This window comes from Rhagoletis zephyria, unplaced genomic scaffold (genome assembly GCF_001687245.7).
Source record: "Rhagoletis zephyria isolate East Lansing unplaced genomic scaffold, Rhagoletis_zephyria_1.1 Rzeph_scaffold_07581, whole genome shotgun sequence".
In the NCBI taxonomy this organism is placed as follows: domain Eukaryota; kingdom Metazoa; phylum Arthropoda; class Insecta; order Diptera; family Tephritidae; genus Rhagoletis; species Rhagoletis zephyria.
Window position 1 is genome coordinate 10517 of NW_016164664.1, and position 9639 is coordinate 20155.

At 34.4% G+C, this 9639-nt stretch overlaps 1 non-coding gene across 1 annotated transcript; it reads left to right on the forward strand.

Annotated features, from left to right (window-relative positions):
- The first annotated feature begins 8255 nt into the window (after positions 1-8255).
- On the forward strand, positions 8256-8328 carry TRNAV-UAC (transfer RNA valine (anticodon UAC)). Its single transcript has one exon. It is a non-coding gene; the product is annotated as a tRNA-Val (tRNA).
- The last annotated feature ends 1311 nt before the right edge of the window (positions 8329-9639 follow it).

Here is a 9639-nt window from a genome sequence, read left to right on the forward strand (position 1 = left end):
CGGCTACATTGGAAAATGCAAAAATTTTCAGTAAAGTTTCCGCGTTACGTTCCAGCTATAACTACTTTGATGATTTGTTCGTTGTTACTTTTAACTCTCGTTTGCTTCAACTAAAACTGTACTCTGGTTTCGTTGATGCGATCGCAATTGCAAATTTAATTAACACGATTAACTTTTGTTCACTTCGAACACTGTTTCTTTTGTATTTTTGGATATTTTTTTTTTTATATTTAACAGCTGTTTCTACAGTTTAAACTTTTTATTAGTGTTATTGCATATTATCTCTCTGTATGCGAGATGAAATTACAGTACACAAGTCACAGTTTACAGGATTTTTTTTTGTTTGTGTTTTTGGAATTTTTACTGTACTTCAGATTTTCGCTTATTTCAATTCAGATTTGGTTGACTGATCTCAGTGGATGGATCGTACATATGTATATTAAATACTCTGTATTTAGTATACTGCTTTCTACTTTTATTTTTAGCACAAATGAATGCATGCAAAACGAATTTTCTCGCAGACGATTTTTGACATCGATTTGTACGTTTAATAGACGATATCTCTTACTTGATTTTTCAGATTTTCTATACGCATTTCACGTTGTTTAACGATCAACGATGATGATTAGACTGTTGTTCCCGGTTCGTGCGGTTCGCCTGGCCACCACAGTTTCGAGCAATTATTTTCCGGTGTTACCCGACTATAGGCGATATGCTCATACCATATGTATGTATGTTTGTATGTATATATAGTACTGTGATGGCTGGCGGAGAAGTTTTCAGCTTGGTAACATCAATAGGTACTCCTCGAGTCTCTCTCATATTCGTAGATACGATTATATGCATCAAGCGATCGCACATATATAAATATGTGCATATGTATGTATGGAGGTAAACCCATATGCATGTGTGAAAGCATGTATGTAGTACATACTACACAGTAAGTGCCCAGACATAATGCAGCTAGACAGGCAGACAGACATGAATATGTAAGTATGTAATACCTGACTGTTAACGTCAAACCACCACTGACTTTGATGGTGGTATGAATCAGTGTGTCTGCTCTGGGCGGAGAAACTCTGCACAAGAAATTTCATTGTTCTATCTGCACAAGACTTGTACGACAAACGCTGGAAATACATAGAAAAGAAAAAGGTTGAATGTTAATAATTTGCTTTAGAAATGTAAAAATTTTCCTCTTCCTGGGACTTTCCGAGATCATCAAAGTATCGATACCTACTCAAGTGAGTAGTACTCATATCGTCAATCTGTAATTTAGAGGCTATCCTTTAAAAATTCTCTTACATGGATGTTGCTGATACTATCTGAACAGCCGAATCTTAACGTAACTTAATGCCACGTCGAAGTCTGTTTCATTTTGATTCTTTAAGTTCTAAGTTACGTTAAGTTAAGCTAAGTTGCCAAAATCAGGCTATAAACCGAAAAAATCGATACCTATCGACTATCGATGGGTTTTTTTTCAAAACTATCGACGGTGGTACTATCGGTTGATTTTGGTAAAGTTAAACATTGGCTAGGGGTTCCAAAATGTCAGCTGCAAACCAACTGACTTCCTAAATTCAAATGTTAAATTTTTGACGATGTAACATGTCCCTAAATGTGTGGTAAGAGTTATCGATGAGTATACAGAAAGCAAACTGCGCACCGCTAAGCAAAGGAATTTAATTTCATTAACGTTGGCAACGCTGTAAGTTATCAATGGCAACACGAAAAGTTCAGAACTATTGAATTAACAATGAATCTACCTTCAGATCTTTCTCTTCGTGAGTGATAAGTTCACCCTACAGGGTACTCAATGAAATAAATTGGTGTCCACTCGATCGAGGAGTTCAGCTAAAAAGGAACAGTCCAGCGCCTTCGTCTTGGTATGCAGGCTATATCGGAGACACAGCCGCTAAATTTTTTTTTTTTTTTTTTTTTTTTTTTTAAACGTAGAATACGTGATATGGTTAAGAACACATCCAAGTCAACAACGAAAGCAGACACTAAGAAAAAAATATCGATAACAAAAGCGATAATAATTAATTTCGATGGAAAAATCGATGAAAACATCAATAACAAATTCGATGATAAAATCGATAGCAAAATCGATAACAAAATCGAATACAAAGTCGGTACAGATATCGATAACTAAAGCAGTAGAAATATAGATAAAAAATCGATAAAAATATCGATAACAAAATCGATTACAAAATCTATAAAAAAATCTATTGTAAAATCAATAACAAAATCGATTAAAATATCGATAAATAATACCGTTTACTATATCGATACGTTCCGAAAATATCGATTGCAAAATCGATAACAAAATCGGTCAAAAAATCTATAACAAAGTCGATAAAAATATCGCCAACAAAATCGATAATAATGTCGATAGCAAAATCGATAACAAAATCAATGAAAATATAGATAACAAAATCGGTTATAAAATCTATAAAAAATAGATAACAAAATCGATTAAAATATAGATACCGTTTAGAGAAACCGCGGACTAGTGAATCAAATTTCTAGTTCCGTACTAGGTCTTTATCGCCGAAAAGGAACTAGTCCGATGGGAACTAGATCCCCACCAGTCGAAAATCGGCGAAAAGTGGTACTTTTAAAAGACTATTTTTCAGGTTTTTTACTAGAAATCTATATCTAAAGTGACGAATTTAGAAATGGTTCGGAACTATAGAAAAAGGGATGCAGAACGAACTAGATCTTATTTGTCGAATTTAGAACCAGTTCGGAACTATCGAATAAGGGATGCAGCGGGGGCTTGTTTACTTTACATAGATATGTGTTCAGCGGCTTTTTCGTTCAAATACGCTTCCATTCTGTGCTTCGCAGATGCTTTTTCATAGCTTGGTAATACAAAACTAAAATTTGTGTTAACATTTCAACATCTTGGGACCGTCTGGAATGTAAGAAATAACAGCGAGCACGTCTGCAAACTCAGCTTACAGCTAAAGGTATGTAAACGTACATTTCTTACAATCATTCAAACAAAGTTAATTTCAAATTGAAATCACATTTCTTCCAAAATAACTTAAAATCGCACACACGGAAGAACCGAAGAGATTGAAAAATCATGATACTTTTTTCTTTCGTCTGTCGATTTTAGAACTGGTTCGGAACTATAAAATTTAGGACTAGTTCGGAAAAAAATAGTCTTTTAAAAGTACCACTCTTCGCCGATTTTCGACTGGTGGGGATCTAGTTCCTATCGGACTAGTTCCTTTTTGGCAATAAAGACCTCGTACGGAACTAGAAATTTGATTCACTAGTCCGCGGTTTCCCTGCAGGGTTGGAGGTTACAGGTATCAAGAACTTGAAAGCAAGTTGCAATACAGTCACACTTTCACAGCGGCAACGTCGACTTGATATTAATTTTTCCTTTCAAGCCGTGAGGCAACTTGAAAGTCATATTAAACAGCTGATCACAGTTAGTCTGTTCTCCAAAATTAAGTTAAAAAAAATTGTCAAGAAGAATGAGGCGAAAATTTTAAGTGGTTTCCTTGACGACGGCATCTTGAAACTAAAATTGTCTATCAAGTTGCGTGCAGCCTGCGCCACAGCTGATCAATTTAAAACCAAGTTCTTGATAGTGTAACTGCACTGTAAAGACACGGAGGAAAACGCCTATCAGCTCGGGAACCGCTGATAAAAGCAAATGCTAAAGGATTTCCCCAAAAGCTCTAATTAAATGCTGTGTTGTTGCCAAGACTAACAGGTATGTAGCGGCGTGTTATTGAATATTGATAAGGCATAATTCAAATGTAGATATGTAATCGAGAAACTTACTTACATACATTCTTATAAATCTGTTATGTACATAAGGGTGATCCAAAAACAGTAAAGTCGGAATTATAATGTTCTCACACCCTAAGATTGTTGTATATCGCAAAAAGTATACCCCTTTTTTGTTTTTTTTTTAATCAAAAAATATTTAGAGGTCGCTCTAAGCGCCCAAAGTTTTCCATGTAGTTTCGTAGAAATGGTTTGGAATCTTGAAAATCAATATTTTTCGATCGGAAAACTATGGCCCTCTTCAGGAGACTTTCAGTAATAAATCTCAATTGTTTATTTAACCAGTTTTTAATACTAACGATTTTTTATTGGTCGCCCCATTGCATTTTTCGGGGTTTTCGGCGGTCTTATAAATTATAGTTGCGATGAAAAAATGGTTAAATAAACAATTGGGAATCTCCTGCAGATAAACAGAGTTTTCTGGTAGAAAAATATTGATTTTTAGCTATTCCATACCATTTCTACGAAAAGTGGTTTTTTCCGCCATATAAAAAACATGGAAAACTTTGGGCGCTTTGAGCGACCTCTAAATATTTTTTAATTTTAAAATAAAAATTTCGGTATCGACCCTGCAAAAATCGTTGGACCATGTAGTCTATTTGTGGTATATTGGAGTACTTACAAAAGTGCTCCTCTGTCATGCTGTAGCGGACCAACTCGTGTCTCTGCACCAGCTTATTGTTACCCGATCACTGCTCGTGTTTTAACGAAATGTGATTGAAGTTAAGCATTTGAAAGTACATTTGCATGTCTGGCTGTAGCTGAACGTGTAGAGATGCTAGCTGTTAGTTGTTAGCTCCCAGCATGTTCGGGTTCGAATGTCGTCAGAGGCAACATGTAATTTTTAATTTTTGTTTTTGGTTTTTATTCATTTCAAAAAAAGCATCTGCGAAGTAAAGAACAAAAGCGTGTACAAACGAAAAATTATAACGACAATGTCATTGGAGTATGTTAGGAGTAGTTTTGTGCTACTCTGATGTAATGCAGAGATGGAGTATATGGTCCTGCCCTAGGACATCGCAATGTTAATTGGAGCATATTTTTTATATGAATTGTGGTTAATTTTGGAGTACTCCTTGGTCCTTCGGGAGTACTCTTTACATGCATGCATGGAGTAGTCGCGATTTTTGCAGGGGAACAATCCTAGGGATGAGAGCATAAAAATTCCGACTTTACTTTTTCACGTGCATTTTTGGACCACCCTAATGTACATACATACATATGCAAGCAGACAGAACATTGAGGTAGAATTTTGTTAATAAATATGCGCATCAATACAGGTAGCAAGAGAATTTTTACGGAATCAATATACATATGTATGTATGTATATGTACATACATATGTACTTGCACTACACCTGCCCAAGCAACTACTTAAAATATCAAATGATTGTCAATTACAGTGATAAATGGTATATGTATGTAAATGCCTAAATTACGTTCGTATGTAAGCACCAATGTATGATGTATGTATGTAAGTATGTATGTAGTAGATACATGCATAAATATACGCAGGTGATTGTTAGTGACTTGGACGTGTTGTCATCAGCTCATTCATGATGCGCCAATCGCTGCAGTAGTAGGTAAACGCGTTCTATTTTTATAATTACTTGCGGATATTTGTTTTTATACCTGTCAAGAATATGAAATGGTATTATAACTTTATATATATTTATTTCTAAAAGGTATTTTCCTGTTACCAAACTATATCATAATATATAAATATTGGTATCATAATGTAATAAACAAGAGGTTAACAGAGAAAACCATCAATACCAATTCGGTATAATGTATAATATATCCCAATACAACGGATTAAAAATATTAAACTTTCTTTTATTCATGAAAGGTATAAAGCCTTCGGCACAGCCGCAGACTGCAATTTCCTTACTTTTTATCTATTATTTACACTTGCCATTTCAATTCACGCTATTTTTCTTTTGTGTTAATGAATGTAAATTTTAGAGAAAAAACTACATTACACAAAAATATTTCACCACATTATGAAATCTTTAAATATACATACATACATGAGTACTTTCGGATATCACTAAAGTTCTGACAATGAATTCTTTTGTGCATGCCGCTCACACACGAAATTTTCTAACATATCCTAAGTATAGTATGGAAAGGGCGTAACTCCGAAATTCACTTTTTGATTGATTATGATGCATTTCATCGAATTATAAGTCCCAAATCGTTTTATGCATTAAAAAATTTTAGTCAGTTGTGGCTTTTTTGCATTTCAGCGACGATGTCCCTGCAAAAATCGCGACTACTCCATGCATGCGTGTAAAGAGTACTCCCTAAGGACCAAGGAGTCAAGGAATGAAACCGATTCAAAATAACGTTCCGGTTTGGGTTTCGGTTTTGCCAAGTGTTTCGGTTTCGGTTTTGGTTTCGTTCTTCAAAATTTATTTCGGTTTTGGTTTCGGTTTCGTTCCGGTTTCGGTTTTTCACAGAAATTTTGTTGATATTATTTAAATCACAATGTCTTAAACGTTGAGGAAAGAAAATCGAAAATTACAGTTCACTGATAATATCAACACTAGGTTCTTTCCCTAACAATCCGGACCGGATTTGGTAATTAGAGAATAAGAGAAACATTTTCTTTCAAAAATGGAACAAAGTTCAGAAGTACGGAAACGCAAAAACCCACATTTCGCGCCCACAAGTCGAGAAACAGCTGATTCACGTTGTTCTTGTTTTTGTCACTTATACCATGTTCTGACCGACATCGGAAACATGTTTTCGTTGCTAAAACTGGTTTTCGACCTAAAACTTGTGTTTTCGTCCATATAAAATCTGTTAAACGAAAACCAGTTTTCGCTGAAAACTACTTGAAAACTCACTTTCCACTCATTCCAATCGGTGTCTTCACTAGTTTTTTTCGATTATTTATCGAAGTGGAAGTCATATTTTATCATCTTTAATACGCCATTTCGGATTTATTGTTAATTGCCTGGCCAAAGCAAAATAAGAATGAAAGTTAAAGGTTGTAAATGAAAAGAAAATGAAGGAAAAATGTTTTGGTTGTCGGTCAGAACATGGTATTAAATGCAAACACTTGGAAATTGAATTTTGGTTTCACAAATTTGATTTTAAGTACATAGATTGAAAATACATCAACAGGCCATTCACTTTTCCTTAAAAGCACCAAGTAAATGCAGGCAACATGTAAACACAATACAGCTGATATGCACTTTGACACTTTATCCATTTTTACTCGGAGAAAATTTCGGGCTGTTTCGGGCAGGAAGAAGAATACACTTACGATCGAATACGCTCGAATTTTCGCTCTCTATTACCCATTTTGTTGAGTACAGGCATGATTTCTGGGCTATTTTGGGCACACGCGGGATCTCGCATTGCGTACGGGAAAGAAACTACTTAAATATAATTAATCGGTTATCGATTCACAACAACAAAGTCATCAGCAGATTTTTGCGAAAAGTTACCTTGCCATACTTATTTACTACTTAACAAGAATTTTAGCAAAATGTTGCTGATTTTGGTTAAATAAATCATTTATTTCAAAGAAATTTTTATTTATTATTTTTGTAAATTTCTGGAAACCGATTGAAACCTGTGAATGAAATGGTTTCGGTATCGTTCCTTTTCAGGTCAAGATAACGGTTACGGTTTCGGTTTCGGTTTTGAAAAACGGAACGGTTTTAAACGGTTAAGGTTTCGGTTTGGGTTTCGGTTTCATTCCTTGCAAGGAGTACTCCAAAATTAACCACAATTCATATAAAAAATATGGTCCAATTAACATTGCTATGTCCTAGGGCAGGACCATATACTCCATCCCTGCATTACATCAGAGTAGCACAAAACTACTCCGACATATTAACAATGGCATTGTTGTTATATTTTTTCTTTTGTACACGCTTTTGTTCTTCACTTCTCAAATGCTTTTTCGAAATTAATAAAAACCAAGACAAAAATTAAAAATCACATGTTGCCTCTGACGGTATTCGAACCCGAACATGCTGAGAGCTAAGAACTAACAGCGAGCATCTCTACACGTTCAGCTACAGCCAGACATGCAAATGTGCTTTCAAATGCTCAACTTCAATCACGTTTCGTTAAAACACGAGCAGTGATCGGATAACAAACAATAAGCTGGCGCAGAGACACGAGTTGGTCCGCTACAGCATGACAGAGGAACACTTTTGTAAGTACTCCAATATACCACAAATAGACTACATGGTCAAACGATTTTTGCAGGGTATTTCATTCTTTAGCTGAACCTTTATTTTTCGACTTTTTGTAGCCTATCTGACTTCTTTTTTTATGGTATTCTGGTCACACTGACACTCGAAATGCCGTTTATTCATCATCTATGTTGTGTACATTCACACACACTTGCTTAGTAGCGCAATTACTTTGGCCGCGTTTGCTTTATTCTCATATGGCTATTTTGGCGGCGACCTACCAACTGGTTCCATAGTGTAGCGGTTATCACGTCTGCTTTACACGCAGAAGGTCTCCAGTTCGACCCTGGATGGAACCATGTGCATTAATTTTTTTTTACTTTATTTTTTATTTCAACTTATTTTAATTTTAATTTTTTCAGTCTTCTTTATAAATGCTACTTAAATTTTATTTTATCCATTTAATTTTAGTCGGACGCTTCTTTATTGCCCTTTAATTTTGTCAGCGAAAAATATTTAATTTTAACCGACTTCAAAATCGTCGTGTATATTTGTTTTTTTTTTATGTTTGGTTTTTGTTCGTGAACCGATTTCTTCTGCGTTGGGTTAAGGACAGCCCCACAGTGAATTCATTAAATTTTTATCAAAATGGGATTAATGATAAAAAGATTTTGAGGAAATCAAAATCAAACAAAGGCAATCTAGAATCGATGATATGAATAATAACTGGTCGATTCTGTTTGCCAGAAGCATTAAGGTGCAAATTTATCAGTTTTGAGTTATTGGGTTGACTTGATTAACCTTTAGATGTTCTATGCTATACCAAAACCCAGAATACCAGAATACGGGCGACGATATACATATACATACGTAATTGTAAAATACATTTTTATAAAAATGCATTCTGTATAAAAAAAAAAGATTCTGAAATCACTATTAACTTAGTGCAATACAGAAATGGTGATAATTTCTATACTTTAATTTAACATACACTAGAAATGTTTAGAAAATTTTCGAGTATGCAGTTTTGTACTTTAAGGCAAGCGATTTTAGAATTACAATTTATACGAGCGATTTTTCTTGAGCAATGTTGAATCGCATATAAAATCGCCTCATTTAAATGCAGCTTTATGAAATGAAATTTTCTAACGGCTAAAAAATCCCGTTGCTTTTTGAGAACTTTTTTTCGGTGACGCATTTTAGCATTTTTTCCATATAAGCATGAATTTCTAATGATATAGTGCGGGAACCGTTAGCAACAAAATTTCAAAAAATCAGCACCAGTTTTTTGAAATTGCACTTGTTAATAATAAAAACGGAAAAGTCTCCAAAAAAAACTCTAAGAAATCAACGCGATTTTTAACCGGTTGAAACTTGCACTTCATTTAAGTAAAAAAATGCTAACTATTACCATTTCTATTGCCCATTGAGTCTACTCATCACAAACAATAGAAAACTACATTTTAAAACCAAGAAACAATTTCGGAAAAAAAAAACTATACAAAAATGAACCAAAAAGCTAAAGCCAATTTTTATTGTTTAAATTTTAGTGTAAGAATAAATATGCAAGTTTCAAGTGGTTAAAAATCGCCGTTGTATTTGAGAATGTTTGTTTTGTCGCAATTGCTTACATGTAACTAATAAAAAAATTAATTTTTATATGGAATAAA